The following is a 23,690-nucleotide window of genomic DNA, read 5'->3' on the forward strand; positions in this document are numbered from 1 at the left end:
TGAGTTACTCACATTTAACCTTCAGGCTGTGTAGCAGCTTCCATGTGTGTAAAGCAGAACAAGGAGATACTCATCTACATGTTTAAAAGAAATAAAAATACTTCTGCCAGCTGAACAGCCAGAGAAGCAGACAAACCAACACATTTTAATGCAAACAGGAATTTAGCTGTTTTAGCTATTTTCACCTCAAGGATTTATAACATGCCCTTCCTCCCAAGTGCATTTCCTTCTCCAGTGTAACTGTTAGAATATTATGAAAAGGTTTACCAAAGTTTTTCAGATGAAAAATCAGAGAGGAGAGAAGGTCATGTGCTGCCCATGTACCCAGCATCTCACATCAGGCAGAAAGCCAGATTGCTTCCTCCCATCCTATCTCTATTGTTCATCATTCCTGCTGTCCCAATTTTTCACATTTAAAATGCACATAGCAATTTTTGGAGGCTGAAACCAAGGGCCAGAATGTAGAGAAAGCAAGCTGGTGTAAATCCAGAGGTGTCATTGAGCCATGGTGATTTACACGAGCTGTGCCGAAGGCTCGCTTTGCCTCCTCCGAAGCGCAGCACTACTCGTGTGACCACAAAACAATAAATAACAATAATAAAAATGCTCGGCATGTATTATAATTTGAATAATTGCTTTCTGTCTCTTTCCATTCCTCTCAAAGTGGCAACAGGACACAGCTACTCCCATTACTTGCTTTGCTAACCCAAAGAAAACCAAGCTCTTAAAGTCATACATCCCGAGAAACATTAGGAATGCATTTACACAACAGAGCAGAGGCACCTTGGCAGCAAACGCCAACATCTTTGTGCTGCATTGAAAGATCCAACAGGGATACAACTGCAGCAAAGTAGGTTTTGGCACATCAGCCAAGTATGAATTTCTCAGGGAAACCAGGAAGGCTTTCAGCACTTGCTGTAAATCTCCACCTCTTTCTCCTCCACTTCTAGTGCAGAACCAGTTTGTTGTCTCAGACACCAGTAAGTGCCTTGCCAGCTGGTCACACCAGACTAGCCTCCTTAGTCACCAAAACAGATATCCAGCTCACTGGAAGCATCTGTACCTTGGCTGGGGGCATCTTGCTGGTGCATCTTCAGTGGTTGTCTTACCTACATCAATGAAGTACACTACACATTGGCTTGGGCTTGCTGTGATCACACTTATTTTGTTACAAAGAGCCCAAACAAAATTGCCTAAATGGTCCAGACAGAGAAATCACTGACAGCCCTGTCACAGAACAAGTGCCTCGTTACACGATGACAAATGGTGACAGAGGACTCTGCTCGTTTGCTCACCTCCAGCTGTTGCTCAAACCTATCCAGCATCAGGAGGTCAGAATTGGTATCTACAGCTCTAGAGGTCTAACTTTGGCCTAGGACATTCACAGTTCCTCTAATCCTTTCCCTTCTTCTGGCAAACCTGTGCTTCCTGACCCAACCTCTCCTCTCCTGCAAGTGCAGACATGAACACAATGAAAGGAAGAATTCAGTAAAGACCCCTGGGAAGCAGAAGAGGAAAGGAAGTCTAAGGGCCAGAGATTCATGGATGTAACTATTGCAGAGAAAAGGGAGATTGGTAAGAAATGGTGCAAGGAGGGGAAGAAAACCCCTTGAAATCCATGCAGATTTATACTGGGATGTAGCTGGGAGATGCAAAGTGGACTGCCAGAAGCTCTGTGCACTGGTCTGGCCCTTCTGTTTATCTCTGTGGTAGTGCTCTCACCAACATCAACCCTTAGGTTAGTGGTAAAGAGCTTAGGAGCCCCTTGAAGGGAATGTGCCACAGAGATTAAAATGAGAGTAAAGAACTGGAGGAAGAGGGGCTGGAGAAAAGATAAGAGGAAGAACAGAATCCTGCTGCTTCAACAGGCATGTGTCCCTGCATGATTGTACCTGCTCAGTGACATACTGTTAAATTTCCTCTCTGTCCTCCAGAATGGCAAAGTCCATACCTATGCAACCATGACAACAGCATACAAATACAATTATCTGCACAGTAAAACATGAACCTTAGGAGACTGATGAAGGCATAAAATCCTCTACAAGGTTTGCAGCATGAGTCTCTTCAGCCCCTGGATCACCAGTATGAAGTCAATCACCACTGTATGTTTGGAAAAATTTTAGAGGCTCATTCAATATTGTTGGGAACAGCTGAACCTTTTTTGATATGTCTAAAAGAAACAAGTAAAAAGAAAAAAACTCACACTAATACTAAGCTATCACTTCTCTCTAAACCTGGAAATATATTGATATTTTTTGGTATTGTCATTATAGCTTCAGACTGGTATAAGTCTTAACGTCTGGAATAACAGCATTTATCCATTCACCATCACCTGCTGCCAGAAAGAGTTACAAAAAATACACTAATGGCACTTAGCTTCCTTGGACTACTGTAGGAAAAACAAAAGCCACCTTCCCCAAGGTGGGAAACACCACAACAACTCAGAGTGCAGTTTTCCCTCTGGCTACAGGAGGACATCTGGCAGTCGTGGTTTTAAGGACCTGAGGTGATTTACTGACTGCTCAAGCCTGCCAGAAGCCGGTGTGAAAGTACAGCTCTGCATTAGGCAGAAGTATGTGGAGCCAGTCAAATACACCTCAGAGACGACCCTTCTAGGACTCTTTGTGGGAACAGCTTTGCTAGGCTGTCTGTAATGAGTTATTCTTGCTAACCTTTATATTGCTTTAGCAATCTAGAAGCTCTGAGCAAGATCGGGGCCCCAGTAAATTTTTGCACAGTATTCTCAGGCAGAATCCCTGCTGCAAGCCTCTCTGGCTGAAAGCCTGGCACATTTCAGTGGAGCCAAGATACAGCTCTGACCCAAGCAGAGAGCAGAAAGCCACACAACACTGCAGACCTCTAGAGGAGCTTGACATAGAGCACAGGATGCTGGGTTTTGCACCTTGATGCACTGCCTGGCAGACCACCTTCCTTCACAAGACCCACATGGTGGGTCAATAGAGTGACCCCTGTAATAGCAGCTTTGCAGAAGGGCAGCACTGGGCAATACAGGTAATTCTCATGAGCACAGAGACATGAATTCAGGTACAGAACACCGTCCACCCCTGACAACTTTCACATCATAAGTGCTTCCCAGCGGGGCAGCTCCAATGCCAACACACACCTTTTGCATTATCTCACCACAGGGTGCTTTACATTTTAGTGTCTCTGAGCAGTAAGAGTTACCATGGCTTCCAAGATCTTATATTGCTGTTTTTAAATATCACCATGTCAACTAAAACTCTAAAGGGGTTGCTGTGTTTCTCAAGGGGATTGAAAGTCCATGCTTTATGGCACTAATTATGTCTTTTTTCCTGCCATTGGTACACAGTGAAATGCAAATCAGAAATGGCACCATGCACAAAATTGCACATTTGGGTTTTCAAGTCACTACGATTATTTTTCATGCCTTGTCATCCTTCCAGATAAACCATGTCACATCCTCCTCCGTAAAGTTTAGCTAGCATAGACTGATAATTTTTTACTACACAAAGAAAAGGTTGTTGCTCCTATGACAATAGAGTGAAAAAACTGAAGGGTGACTTCCAAGTCCATGTAAACCCTTCTCATTCATCCCCATATCACTTCACATTTGAGGCACAAGCTTACTAAGAAGGTGCACTTCTTTTAAAGCCACAGAGGGACTGAAGGAATGTACAGGCTTTACTTGCAGGACCAGGAGATTAAAGCTTGGGAACTCAAGGAGGGATTTTCAGAACAGCTCAGCTCAGCTTTGGAATTACTCTGCTTTTAACACAGCAGTGATAAGACTCCCATTGTCTACAAAGTGGGACGTGCTACTATTTCACTTGGAGAAAGAGGATCAGCAGCATGCAATTTAAAAATGCCCAGCAGTTTTGAAGTCCTTGGTACCAGGAAAACATGTTTTACCACTTCTTACATAGCCAGCAGGTTGGGAAATGTGGATTTGGGAGGACTGCCTTGTTTTAAACATGAAAGCTCAGAGCCTCACTGAAACACCTGCCTTAAGAAGGTGGAATACTGAGCTGCCCTTCAACTACTGAGACATCATAAAACCCAGAAAGTCAGCAACCACAACAGGGGACTGTGACAGTTCATAGCAACTTGTCCCCTTCCTTTTCCCAATAGCTAATTCCTATTGCTATGCTCCAGGAATAAAAAAACAAAAAACCTCTATATGAGAACACTGTGACATTATATTTTGCCCTTGACCTTATCTTGGGTAGAGAGACAAACTAAATGAAAAGACAGGAAACAAATGTCTTTAACTTCTGAGTCTTTATGGGATAAAGTCTTTCCTCTACTTTTCTAGCCCAACAACTTCTTGGGCTGAACCAACTCTATCAGTTGCTGAGTGCCAAAAAAACACCAAAGCCAACCTTGCAGATAAATTGAGGAAGAGCGACAGAGCACTGTTAGCAGCAAGCTATTTTACACTGTAGCCAACTGCAGGGGTGGGGAAAATCTTTCAATGGCAGCGTGGTGAAGAGGAGATCAAACAGAAATTGGTAGGAACCATCTCCTTCTATTCCCAGCTCTGTGTCCTATTACACAAAGATGGCAAACCTTGATCAGCATAAAAGAAGGTAATAAATGGAGGAGCTTCTGCTCCTGCACAAGTTCCAGGTTAGCTGACTAGGGAGAAAGATAATAAAAAGGAGCCTATTTGTTTTGATATGTTAATTCATCTATCCAATTTCTGTCAAAGATCAAAGACAAAATTCTGATCCAGAAAGACTAGTGGACAAGAAGGCTTATCAGAGCACAAGAACTGTAAGACAGAAACAATTATTTTAAACCACAAACTTGGGGAGTCTGGTGGGGGAGCAGATCAAAGCATGAGACCAATTTGCATCTCGTGAAGGTGCACTTTTTGCTTACTACCACAAGCCACTCAGCTGTACCCTCTGCATTTACAGTCTGGATAGCAAGCACATAGGAAGGGGAAGCACAGGAAGATGGCAAGGGATCACAGAAGTCCCCCCAAGGGGTCCACCAGTTGGATGTGCTTCCATCTGAGCTCAAAAATGCCTGAGAGACTGAATCCACTGGCTGGGCACCAGTGGTGGGAGATCAGTTCACAGTGACAATTAGGGATGTGCTGGCAAATGAGCTTTATTTATCCTTCCTTCCCCAGAATAGATGAACATAGGCACACCGTAGAACCAGATCTGCAAATAGCCCTAACAGATGCAACAGAGATTCTTAACAGGCAATCAGGTCCACCCATACCAATCAATTTGGAAGAGCAGGGCCTGAGCAGACAGCTCTGGATACCACGTTCTGCACCCTCAGAAACACAGAGACTACCACAGAGTGTGGTCCGTAACTTGGGTCAAATAATATCCATGTCCTGTTGTGGCCACAGAAGTGACTTCTGGGTACCTCAGATTCCTGAATGAAAGGTTTGCTTTCTTCCCTATGTTGTTTTTCCCTGCCATATCCTTGCAGTTTTTTATTTATTTGCTTAAAAGGAAATGAGCCTAAGGCTGTGTTTGGTTTCTGCTTATTTTATTTGATCATGCTGCACTTCAAGTATTATATCCCTTCAGTGACATCAGGCCTCAGCAGCTCTGCTGGAGCTCTCTCACACAGAGAGGACAGATTCACTGCCTCCTGGATTTTCAAAGGAATTTTTTCCTCTCCTTTCACTGAGAATTATGCAGGAAGCTCAGCAGAACCTTCATATATTCTGCAGAGACCTTTAATTATAAGTTTCTAGTAGGTTTCCAGCTACTATATTGTATCACCCAATGACAAAGTAAGAGAACTTGGTGTCCCTTTGCCCTCCTGCTTATACAAAATCACTTTGAGTACTTAAATTAACATTGCATGCTTGCCCTGAAAGGAGTGTTCCATCTTCAGCCTCAAGGTATGTACATCCCCAGTCTTATCTGTGCAAGCCTCTTGTTCTCACCCTAAATGCAGCTCTACTTAGCTTTCCCTATTAAATTAACTTGGCATTTTCCATGTGTGATACAGGACTCTTTTAGCTTGTCCCCAACACAAATAAAGAGAAGCCTACTGTACCTCACGTTACATGGATTTAGAGATTAAATTTTTGCTTTGATCCATTACCATATGAAATCATGGAATCAGAGACTGAATTTTTGCCTTGATCCATTACCACTGGAGATCAAGACCATTCCAGAACAAGGTCAGTGTGAATTTATTGCTAAGGTTAAATCTTGATCTTGCCTTTTTTCCCCTCCTTTTTTCTGTCAGACTAGGTTCTTTTAGATAGTCCACACATGGAAGATTAAATATTTAATTTCAAATGTATTTGCTTGAATATAGTTGGTGTCACATGGGATTTCTGATTTAGTGGAGTAATAGAAAATGTACTGAAAGTATAATACAAAGGTACATTATGCTTAGTAAATGATAGCATTTCCAATACACAGTCCAGTCACAATTCCAATGTGATTCCCACTGCTGATCACTGTAATATGCCAACTGGCATAACAACAGGCATCCCTGATCACCAGGAAGGAGAAGGTGGGCTGAAGCCATCTCAAACCCATTGCACTCCTCAAAATTATTTTTCTGGTTGTCTAGTTTATTTATTGTATGTTGGGCTGACCTACAGATCCACTCCTCCCCCCACCCCTGCAGGAGATGGTCCCCCGCAGGGAGAAAATCTCTTTTAATGAGGTCAGGAAAAAATTCTGGCAAAATGGACACACAATACCTGCAGCTTTCAAGCAAGCTGATAGGGAAGTCAAAATACAGTGAAAAATAAGCAGACGTGAAGAGTAGCTTTGGAGAAGAGAGAGGTCCAGGGACAAAGGGAAGCAAACACAAAACCTGTCTCTTTTCCAATTTCCAGCCGCAGCAAGAAGCTGCCTCTGCCTTGAAGGCAGAAACAGTCACTCTAACAGCAGAGCACTTAATACTAAGGAACTCCAAGTTAAAACAAACTTTCAGGAGTTCTTTGCAAGAGCATGCAGCTACAATTGCACTGTGGCACACATGCATTAATTTGAGATCTTCAAATCATTTATGTGGGCTAGAGACAAGTTTAAGGGAGACTAAAGAGCAAAAAATTATTGTAGAGACCTAAAAAAAATCACACTGCACTATGCAGAAGTTACATTAAAATCCAAATTATTATTATGAGAAATAAAACTTAGAGCACTGATACCAAACTGGCTTTTAAAGTAAGCTTGATTCATATGCTACATTCAGTTTTATTGTGTCAATTCAGACATATCCTCCTTTGCATCAAACAGAAATATATTCCCACCTTTTGCCTTGGTGGTGCCAGACAAGGAGCAAAGATTAGTCCAATCCTTTGGAAGTCCACAGGAAACACAAAGCTGGTCAGGAAGTAGAGTTACATGTTCCAGAGACTGAGGAACTTTCGCTTTACGAGACCTTTGTTCTCAGCATTATTACTGACCTCACACCCTGTTATGCACTTGAGTGAGAGCTGTTCAGGGTTTTCTTCTGCCATGGGGTCACCAGCTGATCACCATCAAGTTCAAGTGAAAGCAATCCACAGGGGCAATGCCCTTGCTGAATGCTTGAGAGGTCTGGAAGGAACCTAGTTTAACTTATTTAAAATGCAGGGCAGCCTGAGAGGAGGTAAAAAAAATATAGGAAATAAGATTTCATCAGTTTAGCTTCTCATAGGTTCTCACACATCCACAAATAAGAATTTCACTGGAAGATCTGATAAGCCTCGTTATCTGTATAACTTTAGGCAAAAGAGCTCTGCTAGAAGTAACCAAATCCTTAAGGGCTCTCCTTGTCTGTTTTTGAGTTGGAATGACCTGAAATTAATTTCATTTTTACATTATTGAAAAACTTAATTCTGTATTCAAAGAGGAAATACTGCTGGTTTGGGAATGTCTTCTAGGCATAACAATGGGATGAGCTATTTCCTTTGGGAACTGAGCACACCTGTAAAAGCAGCATTCCCAGCCTCCATGTCCATCCCCATCCACTTTTGCTTGCAGCTCCATGGGGAAGTTTCAGACATGCTCAAAAACCCAGATAAGAGGTAGTTTACTCCCACCTTCCACTTTTAACAGATTAAGTTCATTTGATTAATTTTGTTTCATGTTGTTTAATCATTTAATTCCTGTTACTCCTCGTTGGGTGAATTTCTTCCAAAAGTTATGCATTAGCAGTGTTTCTTTAGGAAAAGGAAATTAGATCTAGGAGCCACAGACTCTGCTGCTCAAAACCAAGCAGTAATATTTTTACTAACAAAACCACTGTTCAATTGAAAAATTTGCCATTCCATTAAGAAAAATTAAAACATGATTTTGGTATAACTAGAACAAAACTGTAGCTGAAAAGCTTATCTGTATAAAGAGTGGTAATATTATGGAATTATATTGTTGTCATCACAGAGCTGAATTTCACACTATGTTGGCTGCTGCATCCAGAGATTAACAATTTTCTCTTTTCATGTATTTTGCAGAGACTCAAGCTACACCTCTTAGGGGTTTTACAAAGAAAAAGAAGAAACTTTTATTTCCAGTTTATTAGGAAATATGAGTAAGTCCAGTTTTAACAATAAATGCTAGTAGAAATAATATCAGTTGCTGAAAACAACTAAAATTGGACTCAAATTCTTGATCACGAACTAGAACTGAAATTCTTTACTGGCGATTGAGAGACGGGGACATCCGAGTCGAGATCAGAAGCCAATTTTATTGAGTATACAAGGCGTTTATATAGGGTTTTACTTGTATGGCACTTACAAGGGTTCTATTTTTGGTAACAATTTCCCACTGGTTATATGTTCTTCATGGCATCAGTCACCTGGTAATCATTACAAAGTTTCACAATGTATTTCTTGGTTGCTTCTATCACAGGGAGTAGTTATCTGTGTTTGTCTCTCCCATGGTTTCTGTTCAGTTAGGCTCCTTTATCAGTCCCATTTTGCTCACAGTTTTATTCCCCTTACTTCTTGATACCTGAGCTAGGCCTAAACTGCAGAATGTGAAAAGAACAGGTATAACCATGTGGAGGAAAGAAAAGTGAGAACGACCATGAGATGAAAGGGAGGATAAAAATGGCATCCTAGTAGCAGATTACAGTCATGTAAAATACATCACCCTCTTTTTTCCTTCATGCTGTCCCAAAAATACACACGGAAGTGACTACAACAGAAACTCAGGATTAGAAACATGGGTACCATTGCCTTTGTCACTTTGAACACTGCAGTGTGCAGACAGCACAACATAAATGTTTTCTCCAGCTCTCTTGCTACAGAGCCTGCATTGAAGTGTTTTCTGTGGGCTCAGCACACGGCGTTGCTGCATCAATCAGCGTGACACCCTGTGGGTTAATGCACAGAAACTCCCAGGTTAAGCCCTCCCTGTCTCAGTTCCTGATGTCAATATACAACAGAGCCATCTCATTGCATCTAAACTTGAGTTGCTGCACGGGTGGATGAACAGCATAAAGCCCTGTGCTGGGTCTGAACTCAGCCTCACACTTTTGAAATTCTCTGGGGCTTCCAAAACTCTCTGATGGATTTTGATCTCCAGCTTTCCTGAATGGTTTCAATAATAGCCATCCAGAGACTGAAGTCCAATTCTAAGGCAGCCTATGTTTTGTGAGGGCAAACATATATATATATATAGAGATTGTAGATTTTAACACCAAAAATTTGCATTACACCTACATGCATTTGCCAGTTCTACTTAAGTGTACGTGGCTCAGAGATGATGTGTTAAAACATCGTCAGCAGGAGGCAAATAATTATGACTTATATTTTCAAATTGAATGATTTTGACTTCAGGGAGAAAAATACAGCCATAATAGAAAATCTGTCTCTAAATGCTGCAATGTGACTACAATCTGTGAGGTCAAGTTAACCCTTCCCAAAATAATTAACTTCCACTCTCATCTGGAGGGAAAAGTAATTGACTTACAGCACAAGATAAAGAGGGCTCCAGCATATATGCTATTTTATATTGTGAGCACTTAGCAAACCTATGGCAACTTTGTGCTTAGCAGCATAACTATCTCTGTACAGCCATGTAAAATAACACAATTATCTTTGGAGGTAAAGGCAAACTGTCAGCTAAACCAGGGGAGCTGTTATTAATTTTTGTGATAAAAGAAGCCCTTCTCTCCACCAACATATTTGATTTTTCAATTCAAATTGGAAATTCCTCTTCAGAAACCACTGCTGTCAGTAATCCTTTTAATTTATGGTATCCAGAATACAGTAATTTCTATATTCTGTACCTTAAATCAACTGAACTTTTACATATTGCATTTCTTTCACGACTTTAACTTTCTGGTCAGGTGCTTCAAAAGAATTTAAAGATGAGGAGCACTACCCAAAGAAAAGCAACAAATAATGCTTTAAGGTCAATCTTCAAGCCACAGTGTGGATTGAATTTGGCATCCACTGGATGTCAATGGAGGTCTGCATTTTATCTGTATTCAAGAGATGGATGTGTGTTATTTTAAAACTAGATCTCATTACTGATTTTATTAGGATAATTTTGCAGGTTTTAGTGGGGATGGCTCTTTTCCCAGTATTATTATTCAGTGCCTTCTGGTAGCTGGTAGAGGGAGCTGTTATCACAAAATGTCAAATGCCAGTAATGTGGAGACAACGTCCATTATCTCTCTCACTGCCAGTCCAGGACAGAGGTAGATTCAATAAGTTTGGTGCTCAGTCAAGACTGGGAAGTGCAGGAAATACTGAAGGTAGTTGCAGGGATGGCAGCAGTGAGACTGGCATTAAGAGAGAAAGGTTTTGCAGTGAAGTGGAACATGCTGAACTGATGCTTGGAAACCATGAGAAGTATCATGTTTAATTAGTGTAGCTGTGCAAATGATGTAATGAGGCGTTTGAGAATGAATTTGAATAGCAGTTGGATAAAAGATTAGTAATCAGGATGTCTGCCATCCATCAGAGGCTCAGGAGAGGGGTGTACAAGACACGTTGCCATATGCATCAGAAATGTCCAGATATAGAAATACACACTGACACAGGATGCTGCAAAGAGATGGTGGAGCAGCCAGCTGTAAGGAAAATCTGGGCAGCTGCAAAGTTGAAAGCTGAGAATGGGGCAAGACCCCATAGCACCTAGAAATCCAGTAGTCCCTGATGCACCAGTAGTTACCAGTGTGACAGAGCCCAGCTGTGGACAGAAGTTTATGATGGTAAAATTCAAGATTCCACAGAGTGTCTTACAGCAAATGAAGAGTTCAAGGATGTGAGGGATAAAAGATGAGATTTCCACAGAGGTAGCTCAATGAGGACACTGCAAATTGCTGCTCTGAAGAAATTTCAAAGTGGTAAATGTGTCATTATTCATTCACTAGCCAAAAGCAATGGCCAAAAGATGGCAGACAGCACCATCCCAATGCTCTGCAAGGTCTGCAAGTCAAAACAGATAGTGAGTTATTTGGTGAGGGAGGGAATATCTTTATTAATATTAAATAAATTACACCACACCTCTGTTAGAATTCAGCCGATAGGCAATGACCAGGCCTAGCAACAGTGATTAAAAGACCTCATTCATATCTAATGATCACACAGAGTAATAATCTCATTGTAAAAGGCAATCAGACACTTGTTCACTCTTCTTATCTCTGCTCCACATTTGTAGTTACTAAGAAAGGATCTGCCTTTGATCATCTTTTCCTGTGCTGCTCTTTAAGCCATTTCATTAAAGGGCCAGAGTTTCCTGGATTAATGGCCATTTGTCATTCCCAAATCAATCTTGCATGGAGTCTGTTGAGACTTTACAAACATTTCTTCAAATGTTTTTTCAGAATTACAGTAGTTACTAATGTTGTGCTCAGATGAGGTGGTTTTGTTTGAAAAGACAACAGAAACAAAAACAAACAAACAAACACAAAACAAAATGAGCCTGCCAGAGCAGCTTCTGGTTTTTATTTAATTTTATTTTTTATTTAATTTTTTTTTAATTTTATTTATGTATTTAATTTTTATTTATTTGTTATTTATTTTATTATATTATTTTTATTTACATTTACATATATGTATGGAGATCTTAACTGAAATTTTATTTAAAAGAAGAAATAAATACATTGATTGAGTCCAGTTTTGCCTGCATACCTAAAGTCTTAATTCTTTCAACTTTTCAATCTGATTATTTTTTTGAGTTGCCTCCAGAGCCTGGGCTCAGCCCATCTGTCACTGTTGAGCTCTTTACTATTTCTATTTCATTTATATCTACCACATCTGCTTTTTAGACTCAAGCCTGGCTGGTAAACTTTTTTTAAAGAGCCAAGTATTTTAATAAAATCAGTGTCATGCTAAAACCTCTTTTTTTGAAGGTTCCCCTTCAAAGACTACCACCTCCCCTGTCTCAGGGAAGCATAGCCATTCTGGTTGCTCATAAAGGAAATTCAGTCCTTCATAACAGTGGAGGGCTGGAATTCAGTGGCACAGCTTTTCTTCAGGATTCAGATTTACCAGGGGACTGGTACTACTGCCATCCTACGTCTGAGGGGGAATTTTAGTATTTAGCTGGGATGTGAATTTTGATTTGGGGTTTGTGGCTTTTTCCTCTACAGACAGAAACAACTTTCCAGTTCTTCAGTGGCACAAGACCGTGAAGTGCCATTGGTCATCCCCATCCTATGCCGAGATTGCTTCCCATACAACTCTAACATGCTTGCTAAGAGGCACAACAAATTTAATACAAACCACACAGAGACCTCTTACCCTTTTCAATCAGTCCATGCATTCCTGACCAGCAGGTGTGAATCACTCCACTTTTACGGTGGTGTCATAGAGAAGGCAAGACACTAAACATTCAATGACTGTGTCTCAGCTCTTGGAAACTAACACAAGACACATGCCACTAGATTTTCACAGTGCTCTTTAGGCAGGTAATTCCTTTGCACATGGATTTTCAGAGCTGCTAATGTGTTAGTCATTAGGGTGACACCAGAGACCTAACTGAGGCTCTCAAAATGTGAATTCCAGAGCTGCTAGGCTGTGACTGGTACCAACTAAGACTATTAGCAGACCTTTTTCCCTAAGGAGACCCAGGCAGAAACATGCTGGGCCATTCACCATCCAGTTGAAGCTACTGCAGATGACAGGCATTTCTCACCTCTCCAGATCAAGTGCTTGCTGTGAAGTTAGGAAAGAGAGAGGTGACAAAGGTGTAGCCATGGTTTGAGGTTCCAGGTCATGAGACGCTATTCCTGTCCTTAACTGGGGTAAAAGCACAAGTGTTGCTGCTAGCAAGCAGTAATGGGACATCACAATTTGACTTGCTCCAGGCAGCCCTTTTTGGCTAGCTTGTGCCACAGGGACACCCACACATTCACCACATTCAGTGTGAACTGGTCCTGCTGAAAAGAGGACCCCTCAGTTTGGTCCTGCACAGCCTCAGCACTGTGCAAGCCACAGCACTACACCCTGGATGTCTAATTAGGTACCTCCAACCAAATGCAGCTTCAGTTTGTAAATGTGATTGCATTGCTTTGATTTTTACTGTTTTAACAGTAATTCACCTAAGTGACTCCCGTTCAATGGAGAGGTGTACACAGGTCACGCTTCACTCAGCTGGGGCGGTTCGGTTCGATCAGCATTCAATTCTTGCAATGAAACCTTCCACAATTAGGCTGACCAGGACCTGCAAGATGAAATTGTGATAACAAATTACATTCTTTCTGAAAGAGGCTTGAAATGCCCGACTGGCAAGACAGAAGGCAGCAGAGAGCTGAGGAATCAAACCTCACAACAGCCCCTGTTAAACCTACAGTGATGTAGCTACCACGCATCTTATTGAAACAATAAAAGTTGTTTTATATGAACCCAAAAAAACAAGCGATTCAAGGAAATGTTTCTCACAGCTGAGTGGGTATTTCCCAGGACTTGTTGGTTTTATTACCTCATCTGTGCCCTTAGCTATGAGCAAAGCAGTGCTGAAAGCTCCCCATTTAAAGCCGGCCACAGCAAACAGAGATTTACCATCTCTCTAAAGCTTGTTTAAATTTACTGTGGGCACAAGCTCAACAAAAGCTTATAAAAGAGGTACCTGTGGCTTCCAAATTAAGCCCATTTTCTCTAATTAGCCTCCTTCTTCGCAATTTTCCTTTTTCCTCTACTCTTAAAACAGAAAAAAAAAAAAAAAAAAAAAAGCAACAGCGATATTGTGAAGGCTATAAAATCCATGTGCTTTTACTGAGTCGGGGCTTGACATGTTGGAATTCTTTTGGAAGAAAAGTACAAACTTCATCTGCAAAATGGACAAGGGAAATTAAGTGTTCTGGTTGACTTGGACATGGTTGTGAGAAACCTTATCCATTTGCCTAACATTAATTTCCACCTGGTTATATTCTGAAGGAGTTTGTCCTCTCCTTGGAAGTTGATTCCCAGCACAACTGTTCATTGTTTACAAGCCAGCTTCTTTTAACTCCTCCTGCTGACAGAGCAAAACCTCATTTCATACTGTAATCTGATGAAAGTCTGACTGAAAGCAACCAGCACAGAAGTAGTTTATGGCAAGTGCTGTCCTTGCTGTTAGGTTATCATTGCAAAGAGCAGGAGCAGGTAATTTGTTCGTTAATGTGAAGAAAAAGCAAATAAAAGGCTTCTTCTAGGACCATTCCATAACAGAGGAGCTCTAAGCTAATAATTTTTATCAGTAGACTATGAGGAGTGAGTGGCTCTAATAATCAGGAATGGTTGCAGAGCGAAGAACTCAGTTCACATACCCTGTGCTGGGCTCAGAAATAAATCTGGATTCTCCACAAGCCCAGTTCATCTAGCCCTGCTTTAAGCTCTCTCTCCAGCACAGGGAGATTGTGTCCAGAGAGTGCAAAATAAAAATCTTCAGTTATCTTTGGATCCCTGTTTGGATTCTTCAGGACTAAGAGCATCTCATCTTTCCCAGCTCTGTCACACAGGCAAAGGACATCTGCTTCCACTTCCCTAGGGACCATGAAGCATAAATTGGGTAACCCACAGCCTGTGCCAAGCAGCAGAACTATCCCATCCTTTATTTTCAGCCACTTAAAATTTTAACCAGTTCTCCTGGAAAGCAGTTATATTTAGGGATCAGAGAGATAGTGGGTGGGGGGAAGCAATTCCCTCTAAGACATGGACATTCAAAGCCAAGGAGTAGTAGTTTCTAAATCCAGATTAAAGGGCCTAATAAAAAATGCTTCAGATCTCAACAATGGCCCAAGCACTGCACTAGGAGTTATTCCTGTGTTTTATTTAGCTGAGCAAGAGACATGCTTCTCTGGAGAAGCACACCAATGCCTCAGATAGATGCTGCTCCTAGGTAAGGATCTCAGAGAGAAAGTTTCTCTTCATCCTCTTGGCCGGTAGATTTATGCATGCTTATATAAAAAATTCCTTTGTGTTGGGCGTGCACTGTTGTTTGCCTCAAAAGAAGGGTGAGCATGGCCATGGCACCTGGACCATCAGCTCTTGGCAGCAGTTCTGGAGAGGTTGGAGCCCTTCACCTGCCTCCTCCTCCCCACTGGGGCAATACTGCAGCTAAGCACAGTGAGTAGCCACCTCTTGCTGGCTGGAGCAGGGTGGAAGGTACAGTGATGTCCAGGCAGGAGAGGTGTTAAACAGGGCAGAGTGGCATCTCTGTGTGCAGCACCTGCAGCCCTGGGGGCTGACCCAAACACACTCAGTCAGCCAACAGCCATTTGTCTCCACCAAGTAATGGAAAAGCACTGTGCTTTCAAACAGTCCCCTGTCAGGACTTAATTGCAGGAGGAGAAAAATAAGTTCTACCAGAAGGACAGGTAGCTGAATCACTCACAACTTACAGCCTGCAGGGATGAGCCTGGGTAACCAGGGAGGCTCTTTCTGCTTCTAAGTACACATTGATCTATTCACTGCATGCTGAAAAACTTCAGGCTTTTATTCTGTACCAACAAACAGTGCTGTCATTTAGGTTGTAGCAGGTATTTACCCCCTTCCTGCCTTTCCTCAGAGACATGAATAGTGTTATGAGCGCAAAGAAAATATCTGTGAAAAATAAAAGGCCTCATAATCAGTGGAGCCCAAGTTGAACTAAACTTAACAGAGCAGACCTGGAAAATCTTCAGTTCTCCATAAAGACATTATAGAGAGGCAACACATATATAACACAACACCTGATGGCTTGTTTGTTTTAGCAAAAAGAGTTATTATCAAATTACTTAGAAATGCTTACACTACATGTGAGGTTTTTCTCTATTTGTTGTTTGCAAAATATGGTCATCTTTTATCTCCACCCAGAGGTCTTGATTTTCATCTTTATTCAAAGTTAACAAAGCTAACCCAAAAATTAATTCAATGAAGGTGCTTAACAGGACAATAGCTATAAATTCCTTCGAAATAGCTGGAGAAATTAAGGACTATTAAGACATGGAAATGATGGATCAGATAGGGTTTAAGTGATCATCTAATAGTTGCTAAGCCTAATTTAAATACAGGAAGAATATCACGTTTCATCAGCTTCCATCTTCAGATTTAAGAGCTTCTCAAGTCCTCATTTATACCTGAAGTGTCACTGGCACATACATTAAAGCTGACAAAATCCATTTACTGCAGCAAGCTGTTCGAGTTCATCTCCTTATTTTCTCCAATCATGTTAATTTTCCTTTAGTGTTCTTTGTTTATAAAAAAATAAATAAACAAGCACTTTGTGTTTATTACTCTGAAGTTCTTCCACAAACATTTATGTGCATTTAGGAGCTGCACTTGTGAGCATTGCTGTCATTCAGTCCAATTGTTCTTTAAAATCCCCAACATCTCTGATCCTCTTGACACTGCTCCTCCCTATCTCGCAAAAAACTCAAACAAACCTCCAGCCTTATAAAGCAACCTGCCCCCACATAAACACATTTCTTTAAAGGATGCTCAAAGTCTTATGAAACTTGCAGCCATCTGATGTATAAACAGAAAATAAAATGAGAGCTTTATCTGAGGCTCCTAGGCATTACTGTTCAAGGAAAGTCATGCATCCTTTCTCATCCTCCCTCAGCCATGGGAAGAAACTCTGGAGAAGACAACCCACAACTTTTCCATCATCCTCATTAGAATCCTAAGTTTTTTCCCTAAGAAATGTGGAACTTTTTCTGCTCCTGTCTGGGAAGCAGAGACAGCAACAACCTTATGACTTGATTCTTTGGTATCTAGCAGAGCACATGCTCCAAAGAAAGCTCAGCACTGGTCTCCTGCCCCTGCTTGGGCCCCAGATCCCATGAAACCAATATCCTAACACCTCTGCCACCTCACCTACCTGTGTGTGAGTCTGACCAGTTTGGAAACGTGTTCTTGGGGAAGGACAGGAGGGAGTCAGACATAGAAAGAAATGTCATAGCAGCCTCATATCCTCAACACATTGATTGATTAAAAAAAAAAAAAAAAAGTCTTTTTCAGGGTCTTTGAGTATTTCTCATTAAGGAAAGATTATTTTCCCCCAACATAGGCAAAGCCCTCCAAACCCATTTACTTTTCAGAGAATCATCCAGAGGGGTCAGACCAGCCCATCCCAACAGACAGATGTAGAAAAACAAGGAAACTTTTTAAATAGCGTCAATTCACCTCTGCATCTAAACCCCCTTGCTAGAAAAAGCACAGCACCTCACAACAGCTGAAACACTGGGCTGTGTCCCTCACTGCTGTTAATTAGCTGCCCTCTGTTGATTTATGCTGGCTGTCGTCTGCTCCATCCAGCCGTGTTTTCAGTGCTGTTAAGAACACACTCCTGGTAAAAAGCTTCAGAAATTCCCTGTGGTAACATGACCATTTCTCATCTGGGTATCCTATCTGCAGGTATAAATCCCACTGTCTCTGCACCAGTACCCCACAGCCATCCCTGGCACCCCAGTACCCACCCCCAGTCCCTTTGCAAGGCTCTGTTTTCTTCCTTTTGTTGCTTTTTCCTTGTAGTCTTACCTTTGCCCAAACCCACCTGTCTCTTGAAGGGAGTCCTGCTCCTCTCTCCTCTGTCTTCGCATCTTCTTCCTTGGGAAGTCAGCAATCAGGTGAACTTGAAAATGCTGGAATTTTTCACCCTCAAAGATCTGTAAAGTAGGTTAAATCTTTTCTTTTAATTTACCTCCTGGTGGTTGGACTTTGTGAATGAAAGCCTACAAGGGACCCGAGCAGTGGGCATCTCTACCAGCCGTACCTAACGCCATGCATTGCTTTGAGCAGAGACCAAACTCTAAAGCCTTATACTGCATCCCATGTCTCATTACTTGTGCCTGTGGCTATGGCTTAAAGCAGTGGTGCATTCCCACCTTCTCTATCACCTCTACATGTTGTCTACATATAAATCTCAGTTCTCCAAAACATTCATTTCTGTCTCAAGCCTGAGCTTGCCCCTTCCTCTCGCACAAGCCTTGCTGGGATCTCTCTTTCAGACCACATGTGTGAGAACACATTTTGCTTGCAAAAACAATGCTGCTAGGGGACAGTTCATCTCACTCACAAGGGGAAAGAAATATGAAACAAAATCAAAACAAAACCCACCAAATAGAGGGATCTTGTTGCCCCTTAACTATTTTCCTTCCGACCATCACCTCTTTCCTTTCTTTTTTTTCCCCCCCTGTATTTATTCACTGCTTTTCTCTTCCTGCTATCTCCAAAAGCTGTTATGCTCAGATCACATGTAGATCTATCTACATGTCTGAAGATAAGCACCAACAGAAGTGCTCATAAAATCAGCACCCTGACAAGATGAGATCATTTCACACACGCTGTTTGTTTCCTGCTATACTGGGGAATTTACAGTGGCTGCTGGCCGCTATAAATACTGAACCATCAAGACAGCTTTTTCATATATTTCACTGCAATAGTCATTGCTGCATTTTTGTCCTAAGAGTAATTTGATTTGTTGTAATTGATTTGGGTGGGTTTTCATTCTTAATTAACTGCTGTTATGACGCAATGATGCAATCCTTGTTCACAAACCAGAAATTAAATTCAGAGCAGGGTAATAGCAAGAGGATGGAGGAGATCCTTACCTGCCAGGAAGGTGAAGCAGTGGACTGAGGAGCCAATTAGCCACGGTGTTGATTGGTATGCTCTCATTAGTGGTGTGAGGGGACAAGCTCAATCTTCTCAGGCTTGTGGCCAGCACCCTGCAAAATTCATTTCTTTGTAAGTCTCAGTAAGAAGGACATATATCAATAAGAACTCCCTAGTGCTGTTTTGGCAGACCCTGCCTTTTGCTGGCAGTTGGGCAAATCTGCCCATCACTGGGTCATGCAGTGGAAAGCTGAGGCCGTGGAACTTTACAAGCACACATTCACTGCCACCTCAGCAAAATCCTCACTCGCAGTCAGAGCCCCCAGCTGCTCATGGACACAAGGATGCAGGGCAGAAGCATCTCCCACCATCAGTCTGTCAGTCAGGCCAATGCACTTACCTTTGTTACCTGGAATTTTTGCTGTTAAATCTCTATTAAGATTGCTTAAAATTTCTTAGCTGGAGCCCTTTTCAGTTGCTAACCTTGGTTTTGGGAGTGGACCAAAACCAGGAGTCACACAAATTCTTCCGGAATACATTAACTCTGAGCGTTATTTCAGAGATTCCTTTTGAAAAGATTGTTGTACAAGTCAGAAGGTTCTGTAAGCTCAGACTTGAGATGAAAGGACTTTATTGGCGGCACTCTAAAATTCTCCACTGTTTTTTAATGCTGTTGCAGCTGCTACTGTATTGATACAAGGTGTGTTCTGTTAATCTTCTCCTGATATTTCCACTTCGATCAGATAAAAGCAAATGCAAAAGCACTTGTGTATATCACTTGAGGAACTAAACTAGGTATTATTGATCACCAACAGCACCTAGTTCCCCCTTTTTTTAACCCCATGGAGAAACCAGTCAGTGAAAACTAGGTGTCTTAGTCAAACCAGAAAAGGTGTGCATTTGGCAATGATTGCATAGTTTTTGACACCCTATGGTTCCAATGCTGTGGGTTGTCATTCTTTTGTGCAGAAAAAGCCCTAAGATAGTTTTTATGATGCACCATGGTCAGGATGTTCATGATGCCACTGACCTCTCTCCCTGCTCAGGAGCCAAGAGTGGCTACACAGACAAAGCCACGTAATTCATGTATCTGATCTTTCCTGTTCAGCCCAGAACTGCAGCTTCCATAAAGTAAAAGAGAAGTATTTATAAATTAATTTATTTGTGGATTTAAGCCACAATATTTCTGTTTCCCACTAGAACATTCTAATACACCATTTTCCACAGGGGAAAAAATAATCTTGCTGAAAAAAGCCCCACAATACTTTTGTAATCTTTCCTAATAACTAGCTCTGGGCACAATTGTCCTTTGCCTAGAATGAAAACCATTATGGAAGTTATTTTTCCTCTAGTTTCAAACAGATAAGCTGAGCTGAGATAAGATAATGGTAAGTTTTCCACAAAACACAGCCTCCAGGAAATTATCCATTTTTAACTTCCATGGGGTTGTCCAGGTGAAGAGTAGACAATTGTCCTCATTTGAAACATTAATGGACTTAAAAGAAAGAAGTAGTAACATTAACAAACTATTCAAGCTGTGTGTTGTAAGGAGCACAAATTATGCTTTCCTCTTGGAAAAATATCTCTTCTGATCTTGGTTTTCAAAATGTGGTGTTTTTGTGAAGGAGTCACAGAATAAATAAATGCGGACACTCCTGCTCTGTTTCGAACCTGAAAAAATGCTGCTTAAGTAAGGGGAAACCCTTGCATCTCCAATGAGAAGCTGATCCTCTCTTCTTATTTCCTTTTGCTCCTCCAATTCCTTGATACCAGATGGCCACACAGGTGTTAATAATATTCCCAGCATGCCCAATAGCAATACTGAGGAGATCTATATGCTGCTATTTACATTAATTGGCAACATTGCCCCAACGGACAAGCTATTATCTTCCTGAGCTTTAGTTGTCTCTGTCTGAATACTTATCTTTATCCAAACGGTAAAGTCAAGGTCCCACTCTATTGTTTTCTACCACAGAGGCTGATTTATTTGATAATGTGGTTTCAAACACAATCTCTTCCTAAATTATCCTATCCATTCCATTATTTCTTTTCTGTTATCCTGAAAGTCCAAAAGACTAGGTAAAAAAATTAGGTGCCAAATTCACTGTAAGTTTAGGAACTCGGACTGACACCTCTAAATCCCTTTGATGAGATTTTGTGATGTCATTCTGTCTTTCCAATTAACTTGGAGTGGTGTACTGGTGATAAAAAGATTTGGTCAGTATTTGTCTTCCAGATATTGAGTAAATACAAATCTCTCTACTTCATCTACACTTAGTCTTTGTTGCAGAAGCAATGAATATTTTTTATTTGATAAAGGTCATGCTTACTTTCTTTCCATGCCAAAAAGACACATTCTGTATGTGTGGAAAGTGTCATAACTGAAGAAAAAATAAAATAGTCTGGAACAGGGACTAGTCAAAAATGCTCTTGGGGAAAGCAGTTACATTTATATTATCAGGACAGGCAAGTCTTTTAATGCTGTGATACTGTCATAGCAATTCAAAGCTAAGCCACTTTATAAATATTAAATTCCTAAGGAAATAGAAATTCATGGTGTACTAGTTTCAGAATGTTACTTCCACCTGTCACTTAGATCCTGAACGTACGGCCTCTGAACAGCAAAGGACTTTCCAACATTAAGATGTAGGTGTCAGGTATTTCCTTGTAGCTATGTTTAAGAAGATAATTTTTTTTTGTGTTGCTCTGCTTTTCTCCTGAAGGACATGTAAACTGCTTTCCTCTCAGCATCATCCTCTGCTCACAAGGTGTGATCTGTGGCCCTGTTCTGCTGTTGCATATCTCAATTAACATCTAACACCCAAGTATTAGCAATAAATGGTAAAAAAATCTCTCCTGGTTATTCAAGGAACATTATTTGAGACTAACACTCTTTGTTGAGCAGTGCTCAAGGCCAAAAAGCAAACCCACTTTATCTGGTTAGCATAATAGCGGCCAGGCTGGAGTGTGGATCCTGCAACTCTGCACCCTTGGCCCTGTTCACTAGACTTTGTTCAAGACAAGCCATTACAGAACAGGCAGAAAGGCTGGCAAAATTACAGCTTGAAATTTCTGCAAAAATACCTATGGCACCATCCCAGAAACAGAGTGGTACAGAAACATCCTTTAGTTGTCATATGTCTAGAGGTACTCGTAAGGGGACCTCTGACTTCTTGCCTGAGCAGCACGTGAGCACCTGCCCGAAGAACAGCTCTTAAAAGCCTCATCCAACTCGTGTCTTTCACTAACACAGCCCCCAGGTACACTTAGTTTGTCCCTTTCACATATTCACCCTGAAGGACTCAGTCTATTTGTCTATGTTGTGCTGAGTGAAACCCTTTGTTACTGCCTTGAAAGCTGTGAAATAATGCTTTACTACTTCTTGTCTGGGGTGAGAGCCTTTCTCAACTTTCAGGCAACATCTTGCAGACAACCAAGGAGAGAGATCTGTGTGCTCAACATCTTGTAATAACTTGAAATCTTTGCCTCGAACCCACAGCTTTCTCAAGAGCAGGGTCACTGTACTGAAACAGAAGAGAGCAAAGCCCCAAGCTATCAAGCAGAGTACAAGCAGATTAGGAAGAAATGAAATTCATCAATACAGTGCCCTCTTGGTCAAAAGTTCACTAAGAGAGAAGGGAGCTGTACAATGCACCCATCTCCTTTTAATTGGCTTGAAGCTGCTTCCTACCATGCTCAAGCAGATGTGGTGTCAGTGGAAGCCATGCTAAGGCAGAAACTTTTAATTATTTTAAAATAGCCTGCTTCATCTTGAGGAGCTGTGGTTAGGACTTCACAGGGAGAGAGAGAAAACAGAAAAAAAAAAAATAAAAGAGAGTGAGAATCGGCTAATATTCTCTGCAGTAAATCTCTCTGGAATTTACTTCCAAAACTCTTGTGCCCAGAGTTTATTAATGCAAAGGTAAGTTGTTCAGTAGCACATGAGAAGAAATAAAAAATGCTGTCAACATTTTTGAAACCACACATATTTGTGGCTGAATCATTGTGTGATTACGTGGGATTTATTTATGTCCTTAACAAAAAAATTGCATCTGTCAGGAGGGAAAAAACCAGGAAACATAGAGTCTATAACAAACGACAAAACAACTGGCTGTGGATTGGATATTTGAACCATTAGTTATAATGCAGAAGTTAGACTGAAATACTATCACATATAGATGACAACTATTATTCTTGGGCAGACATGATCTCTCCTAGATAACTGATGGACAAACAAACAGTAGCTAAGTTAATTAAACCTGTTGCTCACCATGAGTAGGTCTGCAGTGGATAACATGGGTTAAAATAATTTTCATTACCTTCAATCTTCCAAAGTATTATGTGGGGAAGCAGAGGGGGACATGCACTTTTGCTGAGGTGCAGATGCTGTTCTCTGAGCCTCTCCTTCCCTCTGAGAAGGGCTGTGTGTGATCGGAGAGGGGGTGCTACCACAAGGCAAAGATGTGTTTGAGCTCTGAGTCCTGGGTGGCAGGGAGAGTCCAGAAGAAACTAAAATAATTGAAATGTGAAAAAAAAAAAAAAAGCTTAAAAAAAAAAATCTTTGAAGACAGAGAAAATAACTTTGTGGCTCTTTTTGCAATCAGGAAGCAACAAAAAGCTGCTGGTCAGAAAGAAAACCCTCTGCAACAACATCTTATACAGGGCAGAAATATTTTTATAAACTTTTTGTTGACTGAATTTTCTCTTTTAAAGTGCAATAGTTGTAGTTCCACATCTAACAAAGCCTAAAAGCTGA

At 41.2% G+C, this 23,690-nt stretch overlaps 3 long non-coding RNA genes across 5 annotated transcripts in view; 1 reads left to right on the forward strand and 2 right to left on the reverse strand.

Moving 5' to 3' along the window:
* The window catches only part of LOC111928800 (uncharacterized), a 42,552-nt gene extending 35,147 nt beyond the window's left edge, over positions 1–7,405 (reverse strand). Inside the window, exon 1 of one of the 2 annotated variants that reach the window (XR_015286791.1) lies at positions 7,229–7,405. This is a non-coding gene — a long non-coding RNA (uncharacterized LOC111928800). The remainder of the gene's footprint in view (positions 1–7,228) is intronic. The other variant, XR_002864314.2, reaches the window with a different exon arrangement.
* Positions 7,406–7,568: 163 nt separating this feature from the next.
* Positions 7,569–9,863, forward strand: LOC147653116 (uncharacterized). Its single transcript, XR_015286792.1, has 3 exons — positions 7,569–7,987; positions 8,414–8,490; positions 9,211–9,863. It is a non-coding gene; the product is annotated as an uncharacterized LOC147653116 (long non-coding RNA).
* A 2,108-nt stretch (positions 9,864–11,971) lies between these two features.
* LOC111928801 (uncharacterized) overlaps positions 11,972–23,690 on the reverse strand; it is a 38,928-nt gene continuing 27,209 nt past the window's right edge. Inside the window, exons 3-6 of one of the 2 annotated variants that reach the window (XR_002864316.2) lie at positions 18,931–19,047; positions 17,874–17,985; positions 13,459–13,580; positions 11,972–13,072 (exon numbers count right to left, since the gene is read on the reverse strand). This is a non-coding gene — a long non-coding RNA (uncharacterized LOC111928801). Of the gene's footprint in view, positions 13,581–17,873; positions 17,986–18,930; positions 19,048–23,690 lie in introns of both variants that reach the window. The other variant, XR_015287103.1, reaches the window with a different exon arrangement.

This window comes from Cyanistes caeruleus, chromosome 5 (genome assembly GCF_971803275.1).
Source record: "Cyanistes caeruleus chromosome 5, bCyaCae1.hap1.1, whole genome shotgun sequence".
NCBI classification, from domain to species: Eukaryota; Metazoa; Chordata; class Aves; order Passeriformes; family Paridae; genus Cyanistes; species Cyanistes caeruleus.